The following is a 13,368-nucleotide window of genomic DNA, read 5'->3' on the forward strand; positions in this document are numbered from 1 at the left end:
ATTGTGCAATACATTATGGCTGCTTTTCAGAGTTCATATCCTGAGAGCGCTCTCACTGGGGCGAGGCAACTCATCACGCAAACTCACTATAATGCAAAGCACAGCGCCTGGCAGTGCAGCGCTCTACCTCCATTACCTGCTGTGGGATTTGTCTGGTGAATGCAGCCCTGCCTGTCTGACTCCGTCTAATTCACCTGGCATGTAGCCGCCGCTCGCCTTTAACAGCTCACATGTGTCTTACTGTACCTGCATTAGGTTGCGTATCGTGTGTCATCTGGTTAGTTTCGTGCTGTAGGTGAGAAACACAGAGCGATGTGTCTCCACAGCTTTAATCTCGGTGTACAGTGTTTGTTTTACTATATGTGCTGAGCTGTGTGCCTCTATGTGATAGATTTTCTCTTTGTAGTGTAAGATTATAAAACAAAGCAATGGAAAAATTGCTAGTGTGTGTGTGTTTGTGAGTGTGTGCGTGCCCATGCACCACAGTGATACCATGTTCTGGCAGATATTTTTAGCATCTTTTCAAAATTAATACATTTTAATTAAGAATTCAGATTCTTTGGATGGAGACAGAGACAGAAGAGAGATGTGATGTGATGTGATGTGATGTGATGGAGCAAACAGAGGCAGGAGAAGCTGTATTAACAAGGTGTGAGAGAGGTAACAATACACACATACACACAGATCTGGGTGGAAAAACAAACACTCGAAATTCTATTTTTTTGTGCCTTTCTTCTTCTCTGTTCTCTCTCTGACACGATGCCTGGATGCTGCTGCAGTAGCAGTATGTTAATTAAATACCTGCCATTATAGAGATGCACAGCAGTAAAGCATTTGCCATTGACATTAATAGGATCTGTGTGTTTTGTGTGTGTGTATGTGTGAGTCACCGGCACCAGTCTCCAGATGCAGGATTCAACTTCTGTTCGGTGACACAGCAGCATGCAGGGAGGCGAGGAGAGAGCGGATGTGACTGCCAAAAGCTGGCTTTAGTGCCACAGCTGCTGTGTTTGTGTATATGTGTGTGTGTGTGTGAATGTACACAGGTGCACATCGTGTGTCACGAAATACAAATGTGCATGTTTGTGGCAGCACAGAAGCTATGCATGTGCATCCAGTCATGTTTGCATGTGCACAGAGGCACAGCGAGGGAGAGGAAGAATAGCTCGCACCTCCACTGTGTGTATTCTGTGGCTGCTGTTGCAACCAACTGTCAGGCGGAGAGAGGAGAGGAGAGGAGAGAGGAGATGAGGAGGGGGGGATGGGAGCAGGCTGACTAGGTGTGAAATCATAACCAGTGCTTATGAATGTAGAAAACCATCCATCAGGGGGTGTTTGTGCATATGAAATCACATCTTAAGGGTTAATCAGCCAGTAAAGGGTTTATAGGCGGCTTTCCTTATTACAAACCCAGCTGTGAACCACTGGCTGGAAAGAGGTGTTTGGATTGATTATTTTTAACAAGCATCATTCAGGATGATCAAACCCTGCTCATCAAAAATGTTTGATGCTGTGCCCAGAACCTTTGGTTAATATTCTCATCCCTGGTGCTTTATGTGTCACTGCAGGCCTGGCAAACAGTGTTCTCACTGTGTCTTTAGTACACACTGCTTCGTCTTTGCAGATTCTTTCCTGAGTGTTTTTTAAGAAATAACATCGAGACATTTCTTGGCTGCGAGCTCCGTGTTGCTTGATATTTACACCAAAGTGGAGCAGGAAGGCTCGAGTCAGGTTAGGCTGAATATTTTTCCACTCATTTGATGCACTATTTTCATTACGTGGTTTAGTCTTCAGGCTCTAAGGCTGACAGAGATCTAGATTATTTTAACAGCTTATTATATCAACACAAGTAAATTGTCTGTAGCAAATCACACGTTTCACCTATTCCCCTCTCTTGAGTCTTTTGAGGAAATCACTGAGAAATCCTGGGCTAATAAATTAGTATCAAATGTAATTAAAGTGAAGATGTATCAGCAGGTTGTCAAAGGTGGAGCTTATTTGGAAATTCTGTTATTATCCAGTAAAATGAATGTAGCAGAGAAAAATTTACATTGGAGATATAAAGCGGCCTAAAATGGAAAATACCCAGCGAGGTACACAGTCTGAGCTTATATTATTTATTAGACAAGGAAAATGGTGTGTGAATTTTCTCTTTCCACCCTCAGGTCCTAAGGTTCAGAGGCGATCTTCACTGACGAGTGCTTGTTCCATTGTTGGATCAGTGGCACATCACCACAGAGCAGGCTCTCGTCTAGTCTCCACATATGGGTGTTGTAGAGCAGCGTTCCAGGTCTGATGTGACTTACTGTTAACACAGCACATGACGGCAGCACTCTGAAGCCTTTCGCTCCGTCCTCCTGGGCCCCGCGCTTTCTTTTCTTTTCATTTCGTCTGGTTCTCTGTAAGTGCCATGTCCAGCCGTGTGAAATCTGTTAATCGATCGTGACACTGATTGTGAGCCGCTGTTGTAGGGCGACCGTGGTGAAAGAGAGAGAGAGAGAGAGAGAGGGTGGGCAGAGGAGCCAAGGGGATAGAGAGCGAGAGAGAGTGGATTGGTGTCAGGTTTAGTGCGAGTGAGCGTGTGCATGTGCAAAAGAGAGGGTGAGAGGAAGAGATGAAAGAGAGGGAGAGCACATGCATGAGAGACAGGAAGAGAATAATGGATGGGTGAAGTGTGTGTGTGTGTGTGTGTGTGTGTGTGTGTGTGTGTGTACTGGAGTGGGAGGGTGGAAGAAATATTCCTAATTGCCAGGCTGGAGATTGCTGGTTGCTGGTTTAACGGCTTGATGACTCTAATGGGCCATTGTGTGCCATTTAGATATTGTTGTGGTTAAAACGCTTTGGCAGCCACAGAGGACAACTGTCACGGCAACACGCAGAGGGAGAAGGAAGACGGGCCACACGTGTCTCAGTGTTTGGTTAATGTGTGTGGAGGAGAGAGACGGAGACAAGGAAAGTGTTATTCATCTTTTTTTAAGAAGGGGAGTATGAGAGGAACAGAGCAGACTGAGAGAGTTACACAGTGTTTTAGAAAAGAAAAGAAAAGAAAGAAACATTCCTGATATCTGGAACAAATGAAACATATCATCACTCCAAAAAGAAATCATTTTTACCCAAACAGCTGTTGGGGCTGAGATCGGTTTCGTCATATCATCATCTGTCAAACAATAACCTCAAATAGAATAAAATGTTTGAATTTGCTTGACATCACAAGCTTTTCTTATAATGAACTAAAAAATGGTCCAAATGTAGCATGAATATAAACAGTGGAGAGCAGTTTCCTGCTCCTGGTACAGTGCACACTGCACACATCAACTAAAATGAACCCAAAGAAAAAAGAAAAGTACAGAAATCGGACGTTAATTAGGAAAACTCGAAGTTAACTACAATATTGAAAAGCAATACCATGTGGCAAGTGCAAAAAACAAACAAACTATACAGTATAGGTGAGTTTTACAGGAAAACTGGCTGGTGTGAAGACAGAGCAGTGTTTCCTGCTACACTGCAAACAGGTTTATGATTATTGTAGCTTTTTGTCCATTTTGTCCCATGCAGATCAGCATCTAATTGATATTTCTGTATTTATGACATTGATATGAAATAAATAAAGGGACAGTTTCGTCATGTATTGTGTAAAAAAAACCACACACACACAAAAAACCAAAACCAAAACCAAAACAAAGAGCGCAGCGGCCCTCTCCTGCTCACGTAACACACCTGCTGCTGTGAGACAGAGTGGACGATAATTACGCACTGTTTAAGTCCCAAAACAGGAAGGGGAGGGCAAAATAAGTCACTGAGCCGTGGCGGTGAAGATATCACATGGCGCTGCCGGTGACACACACACACACACACACACACACATGGTGAAGTCACGTTTGAGGAGCAGGCAGAGTCACTACACACTGTGGCTCCAAAAAGCTCAGTCAAACAAGTAGAAAGAGCCTCAGTATGTCATAGCTCGCATTAAGAGGCTACAAATGCTTTTGGTTCATACTGTATATTGTCATATGAAAAGACCCAAAATGAGTCATATAAGCAGCATCTGTACAGGACTGTGTGATCACTGTAACCATGGTCACTCAAGCAGTTTCCACGGCATTAAAAAAAAACTGGCGTTGTTGTAAAAGCAGCAATATACTGTATGTCAGAGCATGTCACAGCCTCAGGGAAACACACAAGCTCCTTCAAAATCTGAACGCTACTTTGATTCTTTATTGATTTATTTTCCTCTGTGTTTTTTTTTTTTTTTTTTTTTGCATTGATTATTTTTTTTCTCCTTTTGTTTTTTGAACCACTTGCTATGGCTGGTCATGTTTCTTCCACGACTCCCTGGCAAAAGTCAAAAATGATCTGCTGACAGATAAAACAGAAATGGCAGTTGCTTACACACAAACAGCATTTCACGTGACTCTTTCACAATAAAAGCCTCTCTTGTTTTACACTAGCATGAAACTTGAATCAGCTCCATAGAAGTAAAATCCCAGCCATAAATAGCTTTAAAAGGAGGGTGTGATGGATTGTAACTTCTGAAGCACAGTGATGCCAATAAAGCAAATTTGAATTAGGAAACAAGAAAGTGTGTGAACCCTGGGATTAGGAATAATGCAGTCTGGAGTATTCAGAAATCCCTCCGTTCTCCAGCTCAACACATCTCTCTCACATGCAACTCTGGCTCTCTGACCTCTTCCTCCTCTATTTTTGAAAGCTTCACCAGCTCTACTTTTTTTTTTAATGAGGACAGACACACACATACATGCATAGGTAGTCACAAGTGCACACCAAGAAGAGGAGGGTTTTTTAGTGCAGAAACAGGGTTAGTCAGTCAGGGAGGGAAGACTGGAACGAGCGAGAGTGAGGAAGGAGAAGAGGAGCATAAAGATTGGCTTATTGTCTTAGCCCGTCTTTTAACATGTTCTGTTGTGGAGGCAACCACCCGCCACTGTCACGCCAATAAAGCAGATTTGAATTTTAATTTTCATCGCAGTTAATGGAAGGAGCCCTCGGTGGGGGAGCCTGGCTGGTGAGGGATGGGGAAGCAGAGGCAGGAAGAGCGCGCATAAACCTCTCTCGGTTTTCACTTTATCTCATGCCTCCTAGAGTAATTTCCTCCCCTCATCATTCCATTGATACAGAACATTTGTTACATCTGTCATCGAGCCGCCGCCGCCTCTGCCGCCGCCTCTGCCGCCGCCTCGACCTCTGCACCCCCTGCTCCTTGAGGTGCCGGAGACGGAGGACCTGAGGCTTACTCTGCAGTTGTACTCATTAAGTCATTGTGGATGAGAGCGCAAGCTAAATGCCTGAAATGTTAATGTAAAATGTAGGGGATGGGAAGAGAGCAGCAGAGATAAAAGAAGGGGGGAGATAGAGCGAGTAGTTTTTGCTTTGGGAGGGACGGGATTGGAGGAAGAGGAAGTGGAGGAGGAGGAGGAGGAGGAGGAGGAGGGAGAACGGAGATAGAAGGTGGTCTTCGTACTGACAGTGACTGAGCGCGAGCCTTTATCCTGTTGCCAGGAAAAGAAACACAGAACAGAAGCACATATCAACTGTACTCTCACTCTATTTCTCTTGCTCTCTGTTCTCGCTCTCCTCCTCCTCCTCCTCATCCCTCGCTCTTTTCCCTCCCTCCTCCCTCTGAAGATCAGGTGGTTGCATGTTTCTATAGACTGAATACAGTCATAAGGATGAATGCTGACCTTTGCCCTTGTTTCATAGCTGTAGCACTTACTGAAAGGGTTAAACTGGGGGTGAGGGGAGGTTAAGACACCCTCTTAGATAGATAGATAGATGGATAGATGGATAGATGGATGGATGGATGGAGAGAGATAGATACATACATAGAGAGAAAATTTACTCTTCATAGTGTGAAGTGGCGAGAAACAGCCCCAGCATGATGATGGCTCTGGGCCTACAGCTGACAGCGCAGCCCAGGTGCACCCTGGGATGCATGATAGATTGAGAGAGGAAGGAAGGAGTAGCGGGAAGGAGGAAGAGAGTAACAGAAGAAGAAGAAGACAGCAGAGGGGAACGAAGCAGTGGGAGCGAAGGCGAGAAGGAGAGGAAAAGTTATCGAGGCTGTCAAAGAGTGAAGAGGAGGAAGGAGGAAAGATGGCGGGAAGGAGGGAAGAAAGTGAGCGAGGGAGGGAGAGCGGGAGATAATAGGGGGAGAGATGAAGAGTGGAGAGTTGAGGGCAAGCCAGAGCAGGAGATTGAAATCAGCAGATATGACAGGAGCGGCAGAGATAGCAGAGGACAGACGGAGAGAGTGGAGGGGGAATAAATGGATAAATAACATCCTTCATCTGGACCTTACTGTCCCCGTCTCTCCTGCCCTCCCTCTTCTGTCTCCCTCCCCTCCCGCACCGCCGTCACCTTTTCCCTCCTCTTCTCTGTTTATAGCAACGGACAGTGAGAAAGATGTCTGACTGCAGAGCCAGTGCCCACCTCCCTGACTCCCCAAACCACTTTACAGCCGCCTTGGGAAACTCTGTGCTCCTCCTGCACCTCAGCCTCCTCACTGTCCCCACTTCCTCTTTCACTCCTGGGATCCACTCTCTCTTTTTACATTTAAAACTGTCTTTGTCAGATACGTTGAGCCAAGATGAGTCCAGCTAATAAACCCTTAAAGACCCTAAATAAAAAATTATAATATTGTAGTATTATAAAATTGGCTCAGTTCAAGCTGGATGTCGTCTTCACTGAGACATTATGTAAAGCACGTGGTACAGTAGTCGGCTAACAGCTGATCCAGCTGAATTATCTGTACATTTTCATCCCTATGGCTGAAACTGAGTATGTGAGCTGTAACCTGTATGAGTCTGTCTACTTCCTGGCTGTGTGATGTTGGCTATTTTGTGAAGACTGTCCCTGTTTTTCCTCATTTGGGGTATTGTCTGCAGCTACGTAACTGCAGAACAGACAATCTGCCTCCTGTTTACACCATCCTGCACATGTCCAGTGTAGGTTGAATGGTCAGGTGATATGTGTGTTAGCATGGACACAGATAAGCTCTGATATGGGGCCAAATGTGGACACAAACTGTTTTCACCTTTAAATGGCATTTCAAAATGAAAACTTGCAGAGCATGAGTTTCCATGTCGTAATGTTTAATAACAATGTGCTACAAACCTCTGCTGCACTTAAACACTCACTTTGTTCCTCATTACATATAAAGCGATGGTGACATGGAATTCAGTACCACATCAGAGAAATGGGTTTTAAGTTAAGATTGTATTTGTTTACACAAGGAGTTGTATAACTTTATGATTATCTTTTGTTTCTCAAGTTTAAATGAACACAGGAACCATTTCATTCCACTTTTTGTTTCTCTTTTTTCTCTATGACTTATTAGATTGAATTGTGAAAACAAAGATTACAGAGAAGAATTCAGATTATTCAATAGAGTTATTGTCTGTATCAATTCAGCATTGTTGTGCGTCACAGCGGCTGTGTTGTGTATTGTGAGTATGAATGATGGATGGTATATTGACGCATCTGTTGTCTTTGAAGTATTGTTTATGAACTTGAGGGGAGCCAGGGAAAAGTCGGCATTGTTATAACACAGTGGCTAATGGGGATTCAATCTAACTAACTAAATAAATCAATAATTGATCACATTCTGTATCTCTCCCAGCTATACATCTACAGAGACCAACTCACAGGTATAAAAGTTTGACTATGTTCATATATTTAGTAGGCTCACCCTTCCCTCAAGCCACCCTATTTAGTCTCCTTAGCCCAACTCTATGAGACACACACAGAGACAGAACTATAACCACTCTGCAAGGACCAGCGGACAAACAAGAGCAGCAGCAGGGAAGGCATCAGACTGCGGCGGCCCCTCGGTGGGTCGTCTGCTAAACTTAGAGCAGAAATGGGCCAGAGAGAAACGATCTGTGCTTTCGTCGGTCTCTGTGTGTGTGTCTGAGTGTTAAGTGGTATTAACTTCCACTCAGACACTGTCTGATTGTGTCAAGATGTGAAACAAAACACCCTCTCCTGCATCATGTCTTCTTGCCCATTTTAATTTGTTCCCTCCGGTTCCTTTTCTGTAGTTTTTGTTTCTGCCTTTTCATCCTTTAAACTCCTGGAAGGGCACGGCGGCTCTGACGGTGTCGTCATTCTGCAGAATCCAAAATCACGTCGAGTCAAAATTAGTCAAATATTTTAATGAAGACCTGTGCTTTTTTTTTAAATTAGGGTTCAAAAAGTACTTAGAATAAGGTCACTGTTAATTAGATGATGGTCTGACAAATGTGCCAGCTAATTAAGCTTGTATGTGTTTGATTAAAGATAAGTAGGCTTCCATGATAAGAAATGTGATGATGAGGCACGAGAAAGGCGACGTAGAGGGAAAAAGAGAAATGGGGAGTGAGGGGAGGTTTAATTGAGGTAGAGATGATGTAGAGATGTGAGAGAGTGTGTGTGTGAAGGAGGGACAGAGAGAGAGGGATGAAGGGGGAGCAGAAAGGACGGCTCGTCATCAATACGTAATTTCGGCGCACGTGGTGATGGTGGCTTGTGCTCACACTCACAGGCTTTATCAGAAATGAACACACTTCAGCGCCTGTGTGTGTGTGTGTGTGTGTGTGTGTATCGCTGCATCCATCCCAGTGTGTGCGTGTGAAAACGCCTGTGGCTATGGTGAGTTTCTATCTCCTGCCCACAGTCTTTTAAATTCACTATATTCAAGCGAAGGCCAGCTGTTCCCCCTTCCTCCCGCCTCACCTCCCACTCCTGCTCTCTCTTTTTCATCCCTCCATCCATCCACTCTCCCTCTGTCTCACTCTCCCACTCTCTCTCTCTCTCTCTCTTGCTGGCTGACTCCTCTTTCCATCAGCCAGTGCAGCAGCAGTCAATAGCAGCCCCCCACCCCCCACCCCACTGCTCAAGTTCAAAGGAGCCTTTATAGGCAGGATAGAAATATGCATTGCCAAAAACCTCCCAGCAACAGACACCGTCATCTCTCTCTGGCTTGCTTTACCTTTCTATCTTCGTCTTTGTCTTTTTTTTCTACTCACATTCCTTCTCTATCTTTTACTCATCAACGCTTCCTGACGAAGAAAAAAAATACTACATATACATATAGTGCACTTAATGCTTGGTAAATGCCTTGAAATCGTTATGATTGCTAAGGGAATGGCAACCTGGTGCTTTTACATCCACTAATTGGGATGTTTTCCACATTCTCACACATTGCGCGTGCTACCTCTTTAGACAGATTTAATATATTTAATATTAATATGATAGGATAGGATAGGTAAACTGTGCATGTACTGTAAAATAACACATGACACAGAAACGGAGGTTTTCTTTTTTATTCCCACCCCATTAGAAGCTCCCTGTTTTCACCTTCTGCAGTAGATAAAACAATCTGTAACCAACTACAGGATCTGATGTTAGTACAGTACATTTTAGATATTTCTCCCTGTTCCATCATTAAACATGTTGACATGTCTGATGGTGGCAGTAAAAGGAGATCTGTCCAATTAACCTGAATATGGACCCCACTCAGGACTCAGGTGTTGGTTCCACAGAACCAAGTGAACCTGTGAGAATCATTAAACCACTGAATCCAAACGTTAACATACTCAAACAGAGAGATTCATCTCAAGATTTCAAAAACCAAGACAGGTGAAAAGTACAAATCACTACAAACTATCCTCACAATTAATATTCATATCAGGAAGCTCACAACACCTAACTGATGATACACACACTCACACTCACTTTGTTTTTATCCAGGTTGGAAAATGTGTTGCTTTACAAGTGAGCTGTAAGCCTATAAGGCAGCGAACATAAACAGTATGTACAGTGTGTTACCTGAAGGTAACACCTGTGCTAGCCAATCAGAGGCGTGTATTCTCTAGCACCACTGTATGATCTGATATAAACGACTCATGTGCCAGTCATGTTGTATACACAGAGGAAACAGAGCATCTGCTGCTACAGCCATTCCACAGTGTGTTAGATTAATATGTTGTTGTCAGAGTATGTGTAGTGCCGTAGTGATGTGTTTCCTCTGGTTATATTTTAACTTGGTATGTAGAGAATGCAGTGAATGAAAGTGCAAAATGTGTTGTGTACTTGCATTTCAATGTTGTGGTTTACTGCCTGCGCTTGATGTGATCGGTGCACAATACACTCCATTCAGCAGTGTGCCTCGTCTTGTTTTATTGTGTCGTTGTGTGTGTGTGTGTGTGGCTAAAGCAACAACCCAGCATTAGTCTGTGATTGCGGTGTTGATGTATCATTTTGTGCTTTGTATTGTGTGCGTTCTCGTCGAGGGCGGGTATTCAATGGCGTATACTGTATGTGTGCAAGGATGTCAGCGTTTGTGCCCCGAAGTCATTCAAATTTGTGTGTGTCTGTGGGTCTGTGTGTGCATATTCACGAAACAAGATTGGAAGTGGGTCTATTTCTTTTGCAGTCACTGATGTGCCCCTGTCTGTGTAATTGAAATACCTGAGTTATTGACTCTCTCTCTCCTCCAAGTCAAATAACTGCTCCAGGAGTGTGTGAGTGCACTCATTTGCAGGCTCTGGGGCAGAACAGGCAACTCTGGCAGACCAAGGCCTGCCAACCATGGACTACACACACACACACACAACTCACAAAAACGCACACAGACACATCCACATCCACAGAAAACTCACAAAAACGCACTCATACGCAGAAACTTCACAGAAATGCACACATACTTTATGTAACACAGCACCCTATACAAATACGCACACACAGGCACATTGGATTCACTGATACACACGCAAACTGGCACATACATGCTTGATATGTCTCTATCAGGCACCGACACACACACACACACATGATGCTTCATGTAGAGGAGGACACACATGTCCCCGTGTCTCTCCTTCTCTGACAGCAGCAGTCCTCTGTGGTTGAACAGCTCAGGCTTAGCCTCCTCCTGCCTAAATGGCTGGCTGACTGCCTGAGACGCGCACACACACATGCGCACACACACACACACACACCTCCGTTTGCCTGCTCCTTCACTGACTCCTGGCTTCCTGCCCCTTCACTGCTCACTCGCTCCATACAGGATCACAGCCGTCTGCCAGCCTGCCCTCTTCTCTCTCCATTCATCCCATTGTCACCACATTGTCCTCTGCCTCTGTCCCTCTGGAGGCTTCAAATCTCGGCTACGTCCTCGCTGCTTTTTGTACATCTCTATCCTTTATTCTCACTTGCTTAATTCCTTTCTCTCCCTTTACTTTCCCTCTGTTTCTCTCTTTTCTCTTATCTGCTCTCTCTTCTACGCTTTTATCTGCTCTTTTTCTGCATCTCGCCGTATCGCTCCATCTCTCTCTCTCTTTTTCTCCCTACCGGTCCCCGCTGGCCACTCATCCTGCTGTATTGTGCGGTGTATAGTGTTTTGTTGTCTTTGTACAGTAGCCAGCCTTGACGTCAGCCGTGGATCCACAGAGAAGACGGCGAGCGGCTCCGAAGCACATTCAGAGCCTTGCTGGCCAGCTTCCTGCATCTGGCTGACTGACTCGCTGGCCTCGCCGCCCCCTCTGGGAATTTTAATGCTCACTAATCGATCACCTTGTGCCAACCGAGGTGGTAATGTGGCCAGACCCTAATTATTGTTGCTGTAAATGAAGAGAGGTGTTTTGCATCACTTCATTTTACTCGAGCTTTCTTATCATTCAACCCGCTCCCACCAGCTATTTTTCTTTTCACTCCCCTATCTCTCACCCTCCGTCTTGCCGCGCTACTGTGTCTGTCTTGAACTTCTTTTAGCATGTATTTTTCTCAAAGGCTAATGAAAATTCTGCAGACCTCTGGCACTCCGAACGAGTGCATTGGACAGTACATTAATACTGCTCTTAAGAAGAAGAGAGAGATAGAGGGAGAAAGCCAGAGGAAATTGGGGGGGTGGGGGTGGAGGCAGGGGAGTGGGGTGCTGTATAGAGGATAAAGGGGGGAGTGGGAGTGTGCGAGTCTGGAAATTCAATTATAACTGTGCCCTGGCAGTAATTCCACTGGTATAAATGGGACGACAGTGCGAGAGGAGAGATGGATAGAGATGGATGAAGGATGAGAGAGGAAGAGGCAGAGAAGAGATGGGAAAGCTGAGGAACAAATGGATTCAAGTTTTAGCTGAGAAACATGACTACAACATCAGTACAGTGCATCATTATTTCATGATTTTTCCAAACGCAGCCTCCGCATTGAATTCCGCATCAGATGCACGCGTTATACTGTAGATTTCCGGGCAACATAGGGATAATGACATGTTTCCAACCTCAAGGATGCAGCGCATTACGCTCATTATTCGCGACAGCGTTCGGCAAGTGTTTCACATGCGCATTGTGCCTCTCGGCGTGCCACCTCCACGGTATAGCCCTGATCTCATTAATGCAGAAACAAGGTAACGGATCAACCCGTGTGCGTCCCCTGGGAGGGGCAGGTTAGCCTTTGATGTTGAGTGAAGCACAGAGAGAACCCGAAGAAGCCAGAGAGATTTCCACACCCTGCCTGCCTGCCTGCCTGCCTGCCAGGCCCGGCTCTCGGCTACAACTGGTTTTACTCACATGCACTTCACAATCCAACTCCCCAAAAAAGTCCTCATTCATATAATTAGAAGGAAGAATATCCAAGAACATAAATATACTACTGTACATTGTGTACACATTGTGTCTCATAGACTGACTCACACACACACATAAACATGGACAATAACAAACTAGTGTGGCAGAACTGCAGAGTCTTGTCTAGACTTGGATTTCTCACCTCCTCCTCTTCTTCTGTCCAGCTCAATATTCCTTTTCAGCACCGGTGGCGAGTGGCAGGCTCAGATATCAGTGTGTGTGTGTGTGTGTGAGCGACTGTGTCTGCCTGTGCTGCGGTTCGGTTTACTGTATATTCTGTATTTAGATTGAGCCCTGCCAAGGGAAGGGATTTACTTAGTGAATGTTTTATGTGCAGCGTGTGCCAGTCCTAGCGCATCCATTGTCTAATATCCAGCACCTCGCAGGTTACATTGGTATTATGTTGCTCTAACGCCGCTGTAATAAAACAAACGGATGGAAATGATCGATGAGATTGAGGACAGCGGCTTCGAGTCCCCAGAACTTGCTCCAGCCACCCACGTGTACAAACTCATTAAAGGAAGTCATAAAGGCAGCTAATGAAACTCATGACCGGTATCATTACAAGCCCACTGGTGTCCTCTCGCCTTTCTCCTCTGCGCGCAGGAGAATAAAGGCAGCTAAATTAATGTTCACACCAATAATGTTACAAAACCACCGCTGTCCTTTAAGTAGCAGCAGTTCTCTGTGTGTAAAGCCAACGAAATTAAAGTTCAGGCCACTGCTGTTATGTAACCATTTACATCCATGT

The 13,368-nt window shown here is 44.8% G+C and overlaps 1 protein-coding gene across 3 annotated transcripts in view; it reads left to right on the forward strand.

Moving 5' to 3' along the window:
• grin2ba (glutamate receptor, ionotropic, N-methyl D-aspartate 2B, genome duplicate a) overlaps window positions 1–13,368 on the forward strand; it is a 122,114-nt gene that overhangs the window by 58,874 nt on the left and 49,872 nt on the right. The window lies entirely within an intron of this gene.

The sequence above is a fragment of the Trachurus japonicus genome, chromosome 8 (assembly GCF_045865225.1).
Source record: "Trachurus japonicus isolate A0001 chromosome 8, Traja_1.0".
Taxonomy (NCBI): Eukaryota; Metazoa; Chordata; class Actinopteri; order Carangiformes; family Carangidae; genus Trachurus; species Trachurus japonicus.